The sequence below is a fragment of the Lycium barbarum genome, chromosome 12 (assembly GCF_019175385.1).
Source record: "Lycium barbarum isolate Lr01 chromosome 12, ASM1917538v2, whole genome shotgun sequence".
NCBI classification, from domain to species: Eukaryota; Viridiplantae; Streptophyta; class Magnoliopsida; order Solanales; family Solanaceae; genus Lycium; species Lycium barbarum.
Window position 1 is genome coordinate 41,011,549 of NC_083348.1, and position 20,218 is coordinate 41,031,766.

The 20,218-nt window shown below is 39.8% G+C and overlaps 1 non-coding gene across 1 annotated transcript; it reads left to right on the top strand.

The window, feature by feature from the left end:
* The first annotated feature begins 15,598 nt into the window (after positions 1-15,598).
* On the top strand, positions 15,599-15,704 carry LOC132625308 (small nucleolar RNA R71). Its single transcript, XR_009576744.1, has one exon. It is a non-coding gene; the product is annotated as a small nucleolar RNA R71 (small nucleolar RNA).
* The last annotated feature ends 4,514 nt before the right edge of the window (positions 15,705-20,218 follow it).

Genomic DNA, 20,218 nt, shown 5'->3' on the forward strand with positions numbered 1-20,218 from the left:
CATAATGTTATCGGGGGTCTCAACCTTATGTCACCCCGATAATGTCATAGATTGTCTATAAGCTCTAATGCATGTCCTATGACCAATGTTCCGAAAAATTTCGAGTCTATGTTCATAGAGGATTTCATATGAGATAAAGGTAAGAGATATGCCATAGATATGATGATGGTAATGATGAGCCTAAGTCTAGAGATTATAAAATCTATCTTACGATATTTATACGAATTTCATGCTACAAATATGATATAATTTTCATAGATTGTCTTTAAATTCAAATGTATACTCTATGAAGAGTTATGATAAGCTTATGAGATGTATGTGATGGGAAATGTTGATGATGAGATATACCGATCCTTGATATGGCCGGGTACGGAAGACATGTATGTGATATTGTCGAGCCACTACGTGGCCGAATACGGATAATTCTTTATGTGTATGAGCAGATACGATACTATGATGATATACATATGATATGATGACGTATACGCTATGATGATACATGTATTATGATTATATATATGAGATAGGCATGAAAGGTATCCACCCTTTAAAGTTACGCAGGTTATATCTTCATCTTGTGCCTTATGATTTCTCTAATATGTTCATTTCATTCATGCCTTACATACTCAGTACAATATTCGTACTGACGTCCGTTTTGTTTGGACGCTGTGTTCATGCCCACAGGTAGACAGGGAGGCGACCCAGATTTATAGAAGCCGATAAGCAGACTTTTTGAGAGCACTCCATTATTCCGGAGATGCCAGTGATTTGCTATTGTATATACATATATGATTGGGCCACGACGGGGTCCTGTCCCGTCTATATGTCTAGTACTCTAGTAGAGGCTCGTAGATACGTATGTGTGGGTAGCATAGTCTCACGATGTCATTATTGTACGTATATTATTTTGATAGCCGAAGGGCTTATGTATATAAAGGGAATTATGTTTCCAAATGAAAAAAAAAAAAAATGATTTTCCTATGATTTGAGTATGAATTTGATGAATGAACGCTTAACGAGTATGATAAGTAGTAGAATGAGCGGTGCTCGGTGGTTAGCCCCGGGTACCCGTCATGGCCGCTAGTCGGGTCGTGACAATGTGAGTGCGCAAGCTTTCTTCATGGCATGACTTGAATATATATAGCTTTAGGTTTGCAACAAGTCGGTTGAACTCAATCCCTACATGGTAAGGCCCATTATGAGAGTTAGGGTTTGAGTTGACTTGGGATTCTTACTTTCAACGCAGCTTTAATGTCCTTGTAGGAATCTGAAGTATCTTGATAATTATGGCAAGAAATCCTACAAACTTGTCCGCTAAGTCATTACCGTAAAACACAAATCCTACTCGCAGTAGGATTCTAAGCTAGAACATGTTCTTAGACCTGGTTCAAGCACCTGCTTCTTTCACCTCTGAATCTTCTCACTATCTGAGATGGAACATGTCCATAAACCTGTTTCACTCACCCTTGTCCTGCAACAGTCTCTGATTTTTTCTCTCCTAGCTCGTCCACATGTATCAGAGATAGAATATGTCTACATACCTGGTTCGCTTGCCTCGTTTGTTTACTTTGTCAATTATCAAAACTTACACGCTTTATGCTAACAACATCTAACTATAACTGTAAATTAACACAACAATAAACGAAAACACCAACTTTGGATAAGAATGAGATTAAGTTTGTGGTTAACAAAAGCTGCTCTAATTTGATGAAAATTTAGAGATGAGCATGTACAAAATTTCTGATTTATCCCATCCCTCCTCTCTATTTCATATAACGTTATTTAACTAGGACGAAATTTAAATTAAGATACTAAAGTGATTGTTAAAAAACATAACGTAAGTGAGAATAGTATTTTACTTTTGATAATTTTGAAAAAGAGTATTGTTATTAAAAAATTTACAGAAAACGAAGATACGTGAAGTCATAATTTCTTCTAATAAAAAATATTACCCAAAATTTGTAGGAGCAAATTATTGTACTCCTTAAACATTATGAACATAAAGAGTATGATTAAATGAGTTAGATTATTATTTTATTGACTGAATTAAAAAGAATCGACAAAGCCTAAGCTTTTTCTTACGGTTTTTTTTTTCTTTTTTCAATTGAGTCATTTTCAATGAGTAAAAGACACGCGTTAAATGGGTTTGATTAAAAAAGAAATGATTTAAGCTTTTCCTTATGAGTTTTGTTTTTTCAATCGGGTCATTTTCAATGGGTACAGACATAGGGTAAATGGATGAGTTAAATGGGTTTATAATTGCTTTAGGGAATGAGAATTTTGTTGTGCCTTTTACACTTAAGGAAAAACACAATAGTTGAATGATTTTAGTAGGCAATTCCGATCCGAAAAATTAACTTAGAAAAATTCAAGGAATAAATCAAAACCAAACAAATAACTCAAGACCGGTCTTTGATAGAAGAAGCTTCAAATGTGCAGTTATGACAAAAAGTTTGCAAGAAGTTTGGGAATAAGGGGTGGAAGTAATAAAGCTTTTGCACAGATTCCCGTTCAAACGCACCGATTTCAATTTTACCCCTCATATTTGTGGTCTTTAATTTTTGTCCCTGCGATTCATTTAATAAAAATATCCTAACCTACTTCGCTCAGCATAAGTTCTGTAACATTTTTTGTCTAAAATTGAACTCTTGCTTCGCTCGGCATAAGTTCTGTATGAGCTAAGTTAGCTCGGCATAAGTTCTGTATGAATTAAGTTCGCTCGGCATAAGTCCTGTTTTTGTAGATTTTGAAAGTTTTGACGTTTCCGACATAACTTGTGTGTTATAATCTAAATTATGCCGAGCGAAATCTAAACATATATAGTGTGAAAAGTGCTAAAGGGCAAAAATTAAAGACCGCAAATTCAAGGAAAAAAGACTAAAGACCACCCCGAATTAGGGCATTTGTGTGAATGACCCGAACGTAATTAAAGGAGGAGGACAGCTGGGGAGGGATCAAACACGGGCTTATCAAATTTTTGTTCCCAATATAGGCCTACCCAATAAACAGTTGGCAAAATAAGAATTGGTCATTGAAGCGAAGGTTTCCTAATTCTAAGAATAATACTTCCTCTGTCTCAATGTCTATGGCCAACTTCTCATATGTCTTGGTCTTACCAAAAAGAAACGTAAAGATATCACTACTTACAGGAAAAAAACTTGTGTGTGTCACATAGAAGAAACAAAAAATGGGTTTTGGCATGGAGATGATAGCTAACACTGGGTCATTTGCACTTTTGTTCGTTCCGCTTACAACGTCTTTTAAAAAGAAAAACAAAAGTTGGGCAGAACTTCTATTGTCCCTCGGGCATAAATTCTAGGTGTAATGCATGCATAAGTTAATTTTGCCTATGAGGCCGAAGTATGACACATTACAATAAGTTACAGGAGATTGAAGATAGTGTAATTTGTTGCCTATTGACGGGATTTCTCAGTTGTATTGATTGAGTTACTTTATTTTTTAATTATTCATGATCAAAGTCAATTATATTTTTTTAACAATAATTTAGCAACACACATTTTTAGTTAAAAAGGTGTAGAATATTATTTTGTGAATTATAAGAATGACTCTATGTTAAGTAGAGAAAATATTGTGAATAAGTGAATAATACCAACAACTTTTGTAAGTACATCACAACTTATGATCAATTTAACACGATAGGTAAAATGAATATTACCAAATCTTACTCGTTTGTCATTATGTGTGAGCAACACATGCCACTTTTGCCTATAAGGCATAACTTATAACAATTGAGCATGTTCACTATCTCTAGCTTATTGAAATATCAAAAAGTTTTGTTTATCAAATTTTCTAAAGCAGAGACCATTTTTATAATTAAAAGAAATTTACAGGGGATCAAAAATTCAATATCACCCCTTGAAAGTTATTCCTGTAAATCACCCGAGGAGACACCAAGCTGGCCCTATAGCTGCATGGAGGATAGAGTAAAAACAACAACTGGCTAGCCATTTTTTGAAATAGTAAATGGAAAACAACCTGTATTTCTGAAGTAGTTGAAAAATAATATATGCAACTACCACATCGACTCTCTACTAGCAAACTCCACCACCCCCAACTTATGTTTTTGACATCTATTTCACACTTAATTCACCCCCTACTTAGGCGCTTTGCCTCATCTATCTAGTAGCATCAAGGAGGGAACGGGTGCGAAGATGGATAAATTGCACAACGGGTGATGTTTCATTCGGCTAGCCAAGAAAAAGGTCAAAAAGGCTCGAAAATGGAAATTAATGATATTTTCAGCTTTTGGTAAGGCTTATTTAGGCAAAGTGACTATTTACACAAAGAAAGCCTAAGATCATTTCACAACCAAACTAACTTTCAGATTTCAAACAAGACCAACCAGGCAAGTTCTAGATTATACATGCTTAAACAGAATTAAACTAACAACTCACACCCACATTGGCATAAGGACAATTATTTTTACACTTGTGACCTCCTGAGTAGTCATTTATCACACACAATACCCCAATAATTCCAATGTCATATAAAGAATCAATCATGTCAACCAATAACTGTTCTAAGTATGCATTTTTAAATTTTCGAGGGGTCCAAAATTTCCAATAAACCATAACACATGCCATCAGTTACAAAGTAACACCAACTAAGTCAAAATTACTCTACTAAACCTAAGCAACATCCTAAACATGTCAGTTTCAACAAAATAAACCCCCCTCAGGAAAAGAACTCTGGCAAAGAAAAGCCGAGGGGGTTCCTAAACACATATTTACACTACACTATTTTCAAATAGGCCCACCCCCAACTAAAGAATCAAGCACTATCCCAGTGCTTCACTTATAAGAACGAGGGAAAAAGAAGTGGTACCTTGGTGCCCTTGGTGCTGTGCGAAACTCATGACTGGCCCGCTGCATTCGGCGGTTGACTCGTGGACTCTCCCGGTTGGCGCTGCGGCTGAACCAACGACTGAAGGATTTCCTGCTGCATTTCCTTCTTTTCTGTCTTCTTCAATCTCATGTCCAACTCCTGTGGGTCCTCAGATGGCTCACGGACCCTCTTTCCCGTATCGCGAACAAAAGGTTCGGCATCCTCCGCCTCCTCCTCAGAATCCAGCAGATCCAGCACCTTAAACGTCTTAAGCAAAATGGCACGTGGTGCTGGCACTGGTGCGGCTACCATACCTTGCACTTTGAGTGCTTCAAGCTCCTTCTTCAGCTTCTCCAACTCACTCCTCAATGAACTAGACTCTCCACCGGGTGTGGTCTGCTCTCGAGTCAATAATTTCGCCTCAAAACTATCTAGTCTAGCCTGATACACTTCGTGCTTTTTCTCAAACTCCGCACGGATTTCTGTGGTCACCTCAGTAACCAACTGCTGCACTATTCTCACCACTTTCGGCTTAAATTGTTGCAAGATTTTTTCTACTTGCCTTTCAGTCCTCACCGCTTTGACTGCAATCTGGCTGTAGTTAGCATGGCTGAAGCGCAGCAACTCCAGCTCTGGATCAGTAGGCTCAACTGTCGCAGCGGCAGTGGCAGAACCCGAAGGAGGGCCCTGTGTGGCCGGAGGTGGTGGTGGAGGTCTTGCCTCAGAAACACCCAGCGTGGCTGCAAAAGCCTATGTATCAACAGTATCTGGAACACCTATCGTGGGAGCATCAGTCCCAGTAGTAGCAGGACCAATCTCGGACTCTACTGGATCAGTCCCATAAGCACGGCTCGGACTCAACTCTAGCTGAGTGTCGTCGTCATCACCGGACTGATCTGCCTCTTGGTCCTTCTTGCTTTTCACCTTATTCTTCCTCCAATCCCCCACATGAGCAGCTGTGATGGTACCGTCCCATTCTGGAAGCTAAAATATCCTTGCCCGTTTACACAATTCCGTGATAAGACACGGAAATACCATGTTCTGGTTGGGCTTGTGAGCCCGCACATGTAGCTCCTCAGCTATTAGCTCCCCAATATTCATCGGGTACCTGGACATCAATGAGGCAATAGTGACTGCCTGACTGGTGGAGAGGGTATTATCTGCATGGATTAAAGTGATCTTGTACCGAAGTAACGTCCACCAAAACTTAGCCTCTGTGGACAAACAACTTTTAGCAATCTTGATTTTCCCATCATTAGTCCATTTTTGCTCATGTGGCTCAGATGTGATAATTGCAGCAGTCCATTCCCTCACATATTTCTTGTCTTTCCTGTCTCGTTTGTCTAGGAACAGGCTCAGATCAGTGGGAGCCACAAAATCATCACCAAATAGGACTCTGTTGATAGCTTTTGAGGAAATATCAACCAGTGAGTTCCGGACTATCACATTCTCCAGCATAGGTATCTTATGCCAAGAATGACTCGGCTTCTTCATCGACATCAATACAGCCCCATATGATGCATAGAACTCCCGCACAATGTGCGGAGCATACTCTCCCGACTCATGAGTGAACACATCCAACTTGTACCCTTTGATGGTGTCATCCAGCTGTGGATGAGCTGAGATACCATCAAAAATCAGTCGTCGTTCTTCAAATATTTTCCGCGGCGGCTGTCCCCCAGTTTCTGTCCCGGCCATCCATTGGTCATACAATTTCTTTGACCCTTTGACCGAGAACCGGAGTTTTTCTTCCTCCAGCCGTTTGGTCCTGACGGCCAGTTTACGACCCTTTGGCGGTGTACCTTCATCTGGATCACTACCATCACTAGGTCTTGCCGAGTCACTCTTCGGATTCGTTTGGGTGGCTGCCCCCCTGCTTGATGCTTCTGCGTCAGAATCCCCCTCTTCAGACTGGGGCTTCCGACGCAGACTTGGACGGGGTCATAGGTGGGGGCTGTGATGGCTTTGCCGATGTGCCTTGTGTGGGGGCCCCCCTGACCTTTGGTGGCGTTATAACCTCTGTGCACTCGGATCCTGATTGTTCCCCTTCCGAATTGGAGGGTTCATCTATCAACCTCGAATCCGAGCGCGCTTTCTTTCTTGTGCCAGTGCTTTTGGCCCCCGCTTTCTTTGCATTCCTTTTATGACCCATTCCTGCAAAAGACACATCATATTAGTTACCATGGAACATCTGATCAAAGATAAGACAACTTGACTGTGCACAAAATTTGTGTTCTGTCTGTGATCGTAAACTCAAAAGATGGACCGTAAACTTATTTACGGTCCGTAAAGTACGATCGTAAACTGTTGTTTTCTTGGAGGACATTTTGTCCCTTCGTGACATGCCTAAATACGGACTGTAAACTGAAATACGGTCCGTAAAGTATGATCGTAAATTGCTCATCTTCTTGGAGACTATTCTGTCCCTTCGTGACATGCTTAAATACAGACCGTAAACTGAAATACAGTCCGTAAAGTATGATCGTGTTTCGCATCACAGACAGAGACATGTTCTGATTTCAGGATTTCGTTGCACATCTCGGTTTCACATCATTTTGGGGACTAGGCTACTCAGACTTCACCCAGCTCTATACTAATTTTTTCATAATTCCCTCAAGAGTCAAGCTATTGGTGGGCAGACCAAAACTTCAAATTTTGAATATTAAAGTATGGAATGCCCTCCAACCCATTTGGTTTTTTTTTTTTTACAACCTCCCAAGAGAATTAACTGAAATTATTATATCTATCCCCTCACAAGATCATTAACCAAGGTAAGCAAATACTCAATTTCATAAAACCTAGCCTAATCAATACTTACCATCAAGTTCAAACTCGCTGTTGGAAAATAAGAGTAGAGAATGTCAATCATACCTTTTTATGATAAACCAACAGATCACAATCAACAAAGATTTGGAGAACACAACTTCAATCACAACCAACTTTAAACCTAGGGCAGAGAGATACGAATTTTGGTAGAGAGATACAAAATTTGCTGATGGGGGTTTATTTTTGGGTGTGAGTTGTGTATTTATGGAGTTTAAAACAATGAAAGATGAAGGGTTATGGTGGGAAATCGTGGGAATGAGGGGAGTTAAGGAGGGAACGTTACTATGATGGGTTATGGTGGGAACGTTAGTGGTTCTCTACCCTTTGATTTAAAACGCTGCCCCTATTATATTTAAATCGTGCCCTTTTAAAAAAAATCTAAATACGGTCCGTAAAGTGATTTACGACCCGTATTTAGAGATGTTGATGTGGGCAGTACACTGTATTGTCTCATGATAGATTACGATTAGGTTTACGGACCGTATTTTGAAATACGGTCTGTCCTCCATGGTCGTAAACTAGTATGTTACATTACAGTGCTTACTGTTTTGTGACATTGTTAAATACGCCCTGGTTTACGAGCCGTATTGTGGAATATGGTCCGTAAACTGCAGGCGTATTTTGCAATGCTACGAGACAGTTTCTTACAATTGAACTTACCTGCTTTTCAGCAATATTTTCTGCAACATATTCCTGCACCAAAACAACCATTACCCTATATGTAAAAAAAAAAACAACTAAAAAAATAAACGTTACACTTGGGTTGCCTCCCAAGAAGCGCTTGATTTAACGTCGCGGCACGACGGTGATGACCATTCACTCCTTATCTTGGTACACCAAATCATTGTTCATTTCGAGGTGCTTCAACCTGTAGCGATCGACAATCCTATCCTCCGAAACCATTCCGTGATAGTGCTTCAATCTTTGCCCATTCACTTTAAATGTCCGAGTTCCATCTTTGGACTTTAACTCGATTTCTCCAGGGGGTGAAACGCCTACCACCTCAAACGGACTAGACTACCTTGATTTAAGCTTACCCGGCAGCAACTTCAACCGAGAGTTAAACAGCAATACAGGGCCACCCTTGTAGAAATCTCGCTTCAGGATCTTCTTGTCATGGTGTTGCTTCATCCTTTCTTTATAAAGTGCTGCACTCTCATATGCCTGGTACCGAAACTCATCCATCTCATTTAGTTGAAACAGCCTGAGCTTGGTTGCTTCCTTCCAATCCATGTTCAGTTTCTTCAGCGCCCACATAGCCTTGTGCTCAAGTTCAACCGGCAAGTGACAAGCTTTTCTGAATACAAGCTTGAAGGGTGAAGTCCCAATCGGAGTCTTAAAAGCAGTCCGGTATGCCCATAGAGCATCATCGAGCTTGCGTGTCCAATCAGTTCTATTTGCATTCACTATTTTCGCTAGAATACTCTTGATCTCCCTGTTGGACACTTCAACCTGTCCACTTGTCTGAGGGTGATAAGGTGTTACCACCCTATGTTTTACATCATATTTCTCCATCAGTCCCGCGAAAGCTCTATTACAAAAGTGGGATCCACCATCGCTGATTATAGCCCTCGGAGTGCCAAAACGAGTAAATATGTTCTTCTTGAGGAAACCCATAACACTCTTGGCCTCATTATTAGGTAAAGCCACCGCTTCTACCCATTTTGACACATAGTCCACAACAACCAAGGTGTATTTCATGCCACCCGAACTCACAAAGGGTCCCATAAAGTCAATCCCCTAGACATCGAACACTTTACCTCCATAACAAAATTCATAGGCATCTCTCGCCTTCTGCCGATATTCCCCTGCCTCTGATATTGATCACAAGACCGCACCAATAGATTAGAATCATGAAAAATAGTCGGTCAGTAATAGCCGCACTCAAGTACCTTAGTTGCAGTCCGGTTTCCGCTATGATGACCCCTAACAGGAGAGTCATGGCACGCCTTTAGAATCGCCATCACTTCACTTTCCGGAACACAACGCCGAATGATGTTGTCAGCGCATGTTCGGAACAAATAAGGCTCATCCCAATAGTGCTGCCGAGCATCCCGCAAGAATTTCTTCTTTTGGTAGGCTTTGATATTTTCTGGAACTATGCCTGTTACCAAATAATTGGCAATGTCAGCATACCACGGTGCCACCTCATTTGACACAGCCAACACCCTCTCATCCGGAAAATTATCATCTATATCAAGCTCATCAGAAGGTCTCCTAGCCTCTTCAAGCCGAGAGAGATGGTCAGCAACCTGGTTTTCAGTGTCCTTGTGTCACGACCCAACTAGGGGCCGCGACGGGTACCCGGGGCTAACCACCAAGCACCGCTCGTTCTACTACTCATTATGCTCATTTAATGCTCTTTTATCAATTTTATACTCAACTCATGGGAAAATCATCTTTCATTTGAGAACAAAAAATACTTTTATGTGCATAAGTCTCTCGGCCATCAAAATAATATATAAATACATAGTAATAATCTCGTGAGACCATCTAACCCACACTGCGCATATACGAGCCTCTACTGGAGTGCTAAACATAAGGACGGGACAAGACCCCGTCATGCCCAAAATACATATACATGAATATACACAAAAGACTAATCAAGCACCGCTAGAACAAATGAGTGCTTTCAATCAGCTGACAGCTACTACGAATCTGGGTTAAGCTCTCCTCCCTGTCTACTTGTGGGTATGAACATAGCGTCCAAAGGAAATGGACGTTAGTACGAACATCATACTGAGTATGAGAGGCATAAACAATGAAATAAGACAATGATACGAAGGAAATATCAATACGAAACATCTGTATCTGACTGTCAAATATAAAAGAAATAATGCATGCTGGCTTACTCATAATCATCATCATCATGTCATGTATGCATAAATATATAAGCTGCCCGTCCTTATAGGATCGGTGTGATAATCATAACATTAGCCTGCGTCCAGGCCTCCCGCGTCCGGGGTATCATCTCATGCTGCCCACTAGTGGTGTCTGCCTATGCCATTTGGCCATGGTGTATAGTATAGCTGCCCGCCTTAGCGGTGACTGCCCGGCCAAATAGGCGCGGTGTTATATCATCATCATACGTGCTCATCATAATATGCTTATCGTAACATACTTATCATAATACATGCATAAGGCTTATGAACAACTTTACTTTATCGGGGTGACATAAGGTCGTAATCCCCCGATTTCATTATGGAGTAATCATTGACATTCTGCCTCACCTTGAAGGAATTAGCACATAAGGTGAGTGTAAGCAATAAATAACATCATTAACATTATAGAATCATCATATCATATCCCTTATTTTATATAACTATTCATAGACGTAGGCTTTTAGCTTTCTGGAATATAGGAACTCATGAAGAGGAAGGAAAATCATGCTAGAAGATTCATGCCATTAGAAAGAAAGGACAAGCCTCACATACCATTGACGTTTAACTAAGCTATCGCTTGCTTGTTCTGCTTCGATATCACGTTTCTACCTTCAAGAAAGAATTCGCACTAACGTTAGTTAATTCGACTATAAGAACGCGTGACTATTTCTAGGGAAAATTGGGTAGAACTTCCTTTGTTTATACTGCTTTTCCCATATGCTATATCAACTCCCACACGCTCACAACAACATTCACAATATCGCAATCAACAATCATCATTTATATACACTGACCACAATCCACCATTTCTCTTCAATTCCTCCACATTTATGGTTATGGCTTGCTATCGCGTTTCCTCGTGTATAATACTTATTTCATGGTCTAAATGTCATTTTTAACGTATTCATAATCACAACACTCCAACATTCATAATTCAACCCAACTACCATCCAACCATGACACTATTCACTCATGAATAACCCATTTCCTATGTCTTCCTACAATTCAAGTATCATACCCTTCCAATACCTTAAACAACATGGTATAGTCATGAAACTTACCTTAGATGATGGTTGAACAAGCCTTGAATGGAGTTACTCCTCTAGCATCAAAACCCTACTTCACTTCCTTTGGGTTTTCTTGAGAGAGATGAACTTTAGCTAGGTTTCATACACTTTGTCTCATGGATTTGGTGTTATTGATCATGGATTTCCTTTGATTTTCTTGTAAATGAAGAGTGGAGAGTATTCTAGTGGTTTCTAGAGAGAAGTATCGTGGAAATGAAATGAATTAAATGAGCTTGGGTCTCTTTTTAATGACTTAAAATCTGATCCGGAATGAACAGTAGTTGAAGTGCACAGTTGTCGTAAACCCAGTTTACGGTCCGTATTCCAGTTTATGGGCCATATTTCATGGTCGTATTTAAGCATAACAAAACCAGAAAGGTATGCTGAGGATCATGGTGATTTACGATCATAGTTTACGGGCCGTATTTCAATTTACGGACCGTATTCCAAGTCGTATTTAACCATTTGAACATTTAGCAGAAAGTTGAAGTTTTGTAAGTTGGAATACGACATGGCAGTTTACGGGCCGTATACCACTTTACGGTCCATATTTCATTTTACGATCGACAGGGCCGAAGTGCAAATCTGCAACTTTCACGTCTTCAGAACCTATAATTAGTCATTGTGGAGCATAACCTATATCTTATTCCCATTGCCTTTGAAATCTTACTTAGGGTCGTCAAACGTCATTCCCTTCTGATTAAAACATCGTATACTCGTATTCTTCGTTAGTCCATTCATTGTACGTTCACGGGGAAATTTCCGAGGTGTAACACCTTGCGGTCCTTCACCTCAAAATCAAACTCTTGTAACAATAGCACCCATCTGATCAGTCGCGAATTTGCTTCCTTCTTTGCTATGAGGTATCTCAAGGCTGCATGATCAGTGTAAACCACTACTTTGGACCCCAACAAGTAGGCCCGAAATTTCTCAAAAGCAAACACAATGGCAAGCAGCTCTTGCCCCGTCACTGTGTAATTCATCTGGGCAGCATTCAGTGTTCTGCTCGCATAATAGATTGGGTGAATAATTTTATTGTGCCTCTGCCCAAGCACATCACCTATTGCAAAACCACTAGCATCACACATCAGTTCAAATGGCAGGGACCAGTCAGGAGCAACAATAATAGGAGCCGTAGTGAGACGCTCTTTTAACTCCTAAAATGCCTTTTGGCACTTATCATCAAACACAAATTTAGCCTCCGTTTCAAGAAGCTTGCACATTGGGTTAGCAATCATGGAGAAATCTTTGATGAAGCGCCTGTAGAACCTAGCATGTCCCAAGAAACTTCTGACACCTTTGACTGAGATAGGTGGTAGAAGTTTTGCAATCACATCAATTTTTGCTTGATCGACCTCGATTCCCTTTTCAGAGATTTTGTGACCGAGGACGATTCCTTCCTTCACCATAAAATGACACTTCTCCCAATTTAGCACCAGATTGGTCTCCTCACACCTTTTTAGCACTTGACCCAGATGTCCAAGACAATCTTCAAATGAACCACCCACCACAGAAAAGTCAACCATGAATACTTCTAAGAAATCCTCTACCATGTCAGAGAAGATTGACATCATGCACCTCTGAAAAGTGGCTGGTGCATTACACAAACCAAAAGGCATCCGGCTGAATGCAAACATCCCATAAGGACAAGTAAAAGTGGTCTTCTCCTGATCTTCTAGAGCAATGTTGATCTGATTGTAGCCCGAATAACCATCAAGGAAGCAATAGTAGGAACGCGCCGCTAGCCTATCAAGCATTTGATCAATGAAGGGCATAGGGAAGTGGTCATTGAAGTGGCTGTGTTGAGCTTGCGATAGTCCATGCAAACTCTCCATCCGGTGACAGTTCTGGTCGGGATCAACTCATTCTTTGCATTCGGCACAACAGTGATGCCACCCTTCTTAGGAACACATTTGACTGGCTCACCCATTTACTATCAGCAATTGGGTAAACCACGCCCGCATCCAGCCATTTGATGATCTCTTTCTTGACGACCTCTTGTATATTCTCGTTCAGTCGCCTCTGATGCTCTACACTCGGTTTGCTACCCTCCTCCAACTGAATTTTGTGCTCACAGATCCCAGATGGAATACCTCGAATGTCTGTTATGGTCCAACCAATAGCACACCTATACTCCCTCAACACCTCCAAAAGCTGTAACATCTGCTCCTCAGTCAATAAGGCTGAAACAATCACAGGTAATGTATTGTCTGGACCAAGGAACTCATATTTCATATGAGATGGAATCTGCTTAAGTTCCAACTTAGCCAGCTCAATGATTGAAGGCTTTGCTGGAGGAGTTGTTTTGTTTTCCAGATCAAGATTTAGCTTCTTTGGGTGGTATGAATATGAGCCCAACCTAACAAGTGAATTAACTGTCTCCACATAGCCTTTCATGTCTTCAGCATCAAAATTCATAAGAATACCAGCTAAAGCATCACCCAAACTTTCTTCTTCCATCTTGAACTCCACTGCTTCATCAATAACATTAAACGAATCGATTACCGAAATACTCTCGTAAGCACTTGGTAACTTCATCCCTTTGCTAGCCTGAAAAGTCACTTCTTCATTGTTGACTCAGAACTTGATTTCATTTTTCTCTGAATCCATCAGAGCCCTCCCTGTAGAAAGGAAAGGTCTCCCCAAAATGATAGGAATGTCCCGATCAACAGCACAGTCAAGAATCACAAAATCAGCGGGCAACATAAAATCACTGACCCGCACAATTACATCATCAACCAGCCCAACAGGTCTTTTGATAGACCTATCAGCCATTTGCAACCTCATCGTAGTCGGCCTTGGCATCCCCAAACCTGATTGTTTATATATAGCAAGGGGCATCAAATTAATACTCTCCCCATTATCACACAAAGCACGAGCAAATCATGGTGCCCAATAGAACAAGGAATGGTGAACGCCCCAGGATCTCCCTTTTTCTGAACAGTTGTAGTTGAAATGATGGAACTCACAGTGTGAGTCAAACTCACGGTTTCATGTCGAACCGTCTTCCTCTTGGTCAGCAAATCCTTCAAATATTTAGCAAAACCAGGCATCTCCTTGACAGCTTCCAAGAAGGGAAAATTCAGAGATAACTGCTTCAACTATTCATAAAACTTCTCGAACTTAGCATCTCCCTTCTTCTTCACCAACCTCTGAGGAAAGGGAGGTTTAGATTTGAAAAGTTGTGTCAAAGGGCGGAGAGCCCCTTTTACAGCCTGCTTGCTTGTTTTATCAGCTTCTTTCACCATCTCTGGAATATCAGCAACCTTTTTGTCAATAGGATTTTCATCAGCTATAACGGGTTCTTCAGACTGCACCTCATCCTCTTCATCAATCGGCTCAAGATCAATCACCTTCTCAGCAGCCCCCTGGAGTCTTTTACCACTTCTAGTAGTGATGGAAAACACACGATCTACACCGCCTCCCCCATTCTTGGGATTTGGAATAGTGTCACTCGGAAGTCCTCCCTTTTTAGGAGGGTGCTGCTCTCTAGAAATATCCCTCATCTGCGACTCAAGCTTCTGAATAGCCGTTGTATGGGAACCCACTGTTTCTGTCAGCCCAGATAAAGTCCTTTCAGACTTAAATTGATTTGCTCGAATCTTCTCAAGAATTGCTTCAACCTTCGAACTCCTTTGCTCTGTTGACTGCCCTTTCGGTGGTATATAAGGAATGGAACTCTTGTTCCCGAAATTATTGCTGTTGTTGTAGCTCCCTTGGTTCGCACCACCATAATTATTGTTGCAGTTCCCAGAGTTGTTTTAAGCACCTTGACCTTGCTGAGGTCTCCATTGAGTCTGATTCTGATAGCCACCTTGGTAATTCTGTCTTTGGTAACCCCCTTGAGAGTTATTAACATAATTAGCATCTTCATGAAAGGTTTTGTTCATGAAACAACCATTAGCTGCATTATTAGCTACTGATTGTGTCACTGGATCTAACCCTCGGTAGAACTTCTCCATTAATATATGTTCCGGAAAACCATGATTCGGGCTCTTCTTCAAATACTCCTTGAATCTCTCCCAGGCTTCATATAGTTGTTCCCCCGGTCGCTGCTTAAATTCATATATCTTGTCACGAATTTCAGCCTTTTTGCTAGGGGGGTACCACTTTGTGAGAAAAGCAGCTACCATTTCTGCCCATGAAGTAATCGAATTTTGGGGAAGCTTCTCGAACCATGTTCTTGCCTCTCCAGCTAAGGAATATTTGAATAACCTCAACCGAATAGCATCTCGTGGAACGTTGTTTTGGATGTGATTAGCACACACATCCACAAAATTCTGCAAATAACGTTGAGGGTCATTCTCGGTAGAGTTCCTAAAGTATCCCTCATGATTCAACAGCTGGTATAGAGAGGAGTCAATTTTCACAGTAGCAGCTCCAACTCGAGGTTGAACAATAGCAGACGCATAGTCTTCCTCTGGAACAAGTTCAGTGAAAATATTCTCATCATCTGATTCATTCGCCTGATTGTTCAACCGATTCCCCTGGTTACTAGCACGTTGATTTTGCTGATTCTGATTCATGTTCACCTGGTTTACACAGAGTAGCAAACAAGGTGTGATGGAATAAGCAAAAGACTTTAATCAAAGCAAACACTATTTAGTAATTTCAAAACCGTATTCCCCGGCAACGGCGCTAAAATTTGATACGCTCAAATTACACCTATTAATGGTATAATGCGGACGTTGTCAAATATAGTAACCCAACAAGGTTGGGGTCGAATCCCATGGGGAATATGGTGTGAAAAGGTTACTAAAGTCATAGGATGCTAAGTTCTAGGTCTAAAGTCTTAATACGATGATTTTGGTAAAAGTTGGTTTTTTTCTATAACTAATTGCTATCTACTTACTTTGGTGGAAATTTATGGTAAAAGAAACTAAGGTTGTGTCCCCGCTAGATAGGGTGTACGATCATGGGTATTGATCTTGATATACTTATAATGGATCATTATATAAATGCACTTAATCTCTATGTGAATCTCTACTATTTTCCAATAAATAAAGGTTATGTCTTTCTATGATTTTCCCAAATATAAGAAAGTAACCATGAAGAACGATTAATCATGCCGAAGTAAATTCTTATTATTCCTAAGTGAATTTATTAAACAAAGTTTAAAGCTTTGAGTCCTTGTTAGTCATTCTTACCAACCCTAATTATTTTCCCAAATAAATCAAGGTTTATGGCTTTAATCAACTTTGCAACCATTAATTATGAATGAAGAATGAAGAATAACTAAACCCTAATAATTCATTATGTGTATATCAATCACAAACCCAATCACAAAACACCTATCAATGGGTTCACAACCCTAGTAAGGGAATTTAGCTACTCATGACAAAGAACAAGAAATAAGAAATTGAAGAATTCATAATTGCTTACTTTTGAATAAAAGAGGAATTGATAATACTTGAATTGATGTTTGAACCTTCAAAAACTAGAGAGTATTTAATGTTCTAAGTCAAGAGACAAAAATATAATAACTGATGACTATTAAAAACCCTACAATGACTATTTATAGGTTTTGAAAACATAAAAGTTACAGATTTGCACTTTGGTCCCGTCGACACGAAATACGGTCCGTAAAGTGAAATACTGACCGTAAATCAGTTTACGACCTACGTCGTCCTTCTAGTTGTGAGCAACTTCCATCTTTTCAAATACGGACCGTAAAGTGGTTTACGACCCGTAAACTGCCTGGTCGTCTTTCAACTTCCGAAACTCAGACTTTCTGCCAAATGCTCGAATGGTTAAATACGTGTTGAAATACGGTCCGTAAACTGAGTTCGTAAATCACCATGTTCTCAGCCTGCCTTTCTGGTTCTGTTATTATTTAATACGACCATAGAATACGGCCCATATTTGAGAATACGGACCGTAAACTGAGTTTACGACCTGGTTCTGCACTTTCAACTGTTGTCATGCCAAATCTGTTCTGTCACCTGAAAAACACTAAAAACCACGTAAAATCACATAGACTTGCTTAAAAATAAGTAAAACTTAGTAGCAGAAAAGCATCGATTTGTGGCGTAAAATCACGCCACATCAATCATCTATGCATAATAAGCTGGTAAGATCTGCTTCTTCATTCTTCCTTTCCATCCTATTGAGCTGATTACTTGTCATCTTGTTAGTGTGTGTTGAAATTTTATGTTTATCCTTTTCTTCTTCCTCTTTGCATGTTAGGAGAAAATGGATGTTTTGCTATCTTCCTCTCATCAGTTGCTATCTCGCCATTCCACCTCCATCCACCTCTAGTAAACTTCTGAAACTCACTATTTGATGAAGTATCTGTGAAATTCTTTTCCTTGTAGTGGTTTCATGCTGAATATGTACATAAAACTTCCATTACTGCACTCGAACCCTTAAATATGGTACGTGGGATTTGTCACTATTTATAATCTTTTTATGTTCAACTTCCAATTCCCCAAAATGTTGGCAATTAATTTCATCTTTATCCAAAGTTGTATTTGGTAATGCATCTGCAATCTTATTACCCTCCCTTAGTATATGTGTAAATCTGAATTGTTTTCCTTCCCCCAAAGCCCTAGTCTTCTCTACCCAACCTGCTAAGTTCCATGGAGGCTTCCATCCTTCAGTCAAGATCTTTTGAATTACTTGTGAATCAGTTTTGATGATAATGCTGTTCATCTGTTGCTAATCACACCACTTCATTGCCTCTAGGATTGCCAATGTTTGTCACCAAACCTACTTCCTCTACCTAAGTTTATATCATATCACCGTTCTCATTCCTCACACAAAATCCATATGCTCCCCTCCCTGGATTCCCGCTTGCTGCACCATCTATGTTGCATACTATCCAACTTCTAGGTAGGAGGCTCCATATAACCTTTGTCACCTTTACTCTTGCCCTATAATCTTCCAGCATCTTCAAGATTTCCTTCCAGCTATTAGGAATTTACTGTATAGATGGATTCCTAAATTTAATCACCTTTTGAACAACAACAAATATATGATAAATACATCTCCCCACTATTTTCCTTTCTCCATGATTCTACGCATTTTTTCTCTTCCATAATTCCCATACAATTATAGCAGGAACAACTTGAAATACTGGTCTCAGCTATCATTAACAGGTTGTGCCCATCATTTCACTATTATCTGTTGTAATTGTAATCCTTGTATGCTAATACCTGCAAAAGAAGAAAAATAAGACCAAGTCCTGTTAGCAAAAAAAGATTTAGCAAAAAGATGTTGGATTGTCTCCTTCTCAAGATTCGAATAACACCAACATCTTGATGCTATATTTATATGCATCTTCTTCAACACATCATCCAGAGGGACTTTAAACTTCCAGCATCTCCACATAAAAAAGAGATATCTTGAATGGTAATCCTTTAATCCACATATACTTATATACTTCATTCTCTTGTCCCCTCAGCCTCAAATAATCCCATGCAGATTTAACAGAAAAATCTCCTTTATTGTTCAATATCCACCAAGGTTTATCTTCCCCCTTTTCTTCACTTGGAGGCTTTATAGTACTCTAAATATGTTGTACTATGTCATCTGGTAACCACCTTTCCAAATTCTCAATATCCCAGCTACCATTCTTCACCATTCCTGCACATAGTATAGTATAAAACACCTAACCCTGTCCAATTATCATACCAAAACTAAGCATTAGCCCATTTTGGTTTGCCATCAAATATGTTGCTCTATAAGATCTTTAGCTTGCAGCATCTTCTTCCAATTCTGATAACCATACTTTCATTGGACAATAATTGTATTCACCTTTTTGCAACATTTATTACTTAAAAAAGCACTCCATAAGGAAGGAGAGGTTTTAAAATTCCACCAAAGCTTGCAGTATAATACCATTGATACATCATGTAAGGACCTAAAATCCAATCCACCCTCTTTTTCTGGGACACATAATTGTGTCCAAGATGCCCAATGTCTGCTTCTTCCTCCCAATGTATTACTCCAGAAAAACTGAACAAACATCCTATGCATTTGTTTTATAACACCATCTGGAGGATTTAAAGCTGATAGTAGATGTATTGGCATACCTTGAAGCACATGTTTGATCAAAACTGCTCTCTCTCCAAAAGAAAGCATCTTTCCTTTCCATGATTGCAATCTATTCATGATTTTGACCAAAATAGGATTATAATAATCCTTCTTTCTCCTACTATAAAAGATTGGACAGCCCAAATAGGTAAAGGGGAAATCCTTTCTCCCTATACCTGTAGACTATTTCCACAATAGCCTTCACATCTCCTGGAACATTATGATGTAGATAAACTTGAAATTTTCTCCTTATTAATCTTCTGCTCTGAAGTTTCTTCATACCTCTTCAACACTACCATGATTAGCTTTGAGGAGAAAATATCAGCTGAGGCAAAAATAATCATATCATCTGCATAAGCTAGATGATTAACTCGAGGACTCTATTTGGTTAATCCAAAGCCTTTAAACTAAGGCACCTGATGCAACTGATTCAAGTTTCTTGTTAGCACTTCTGCAGTCAAAATGAATAAGTAAGAGATAATAGATCCCTTTGCTTTACCCTAGATGACTGGAAAAAACCATGTTGTTGTCCATTGATGAGAATGGAATACCATTTGTTGCTTA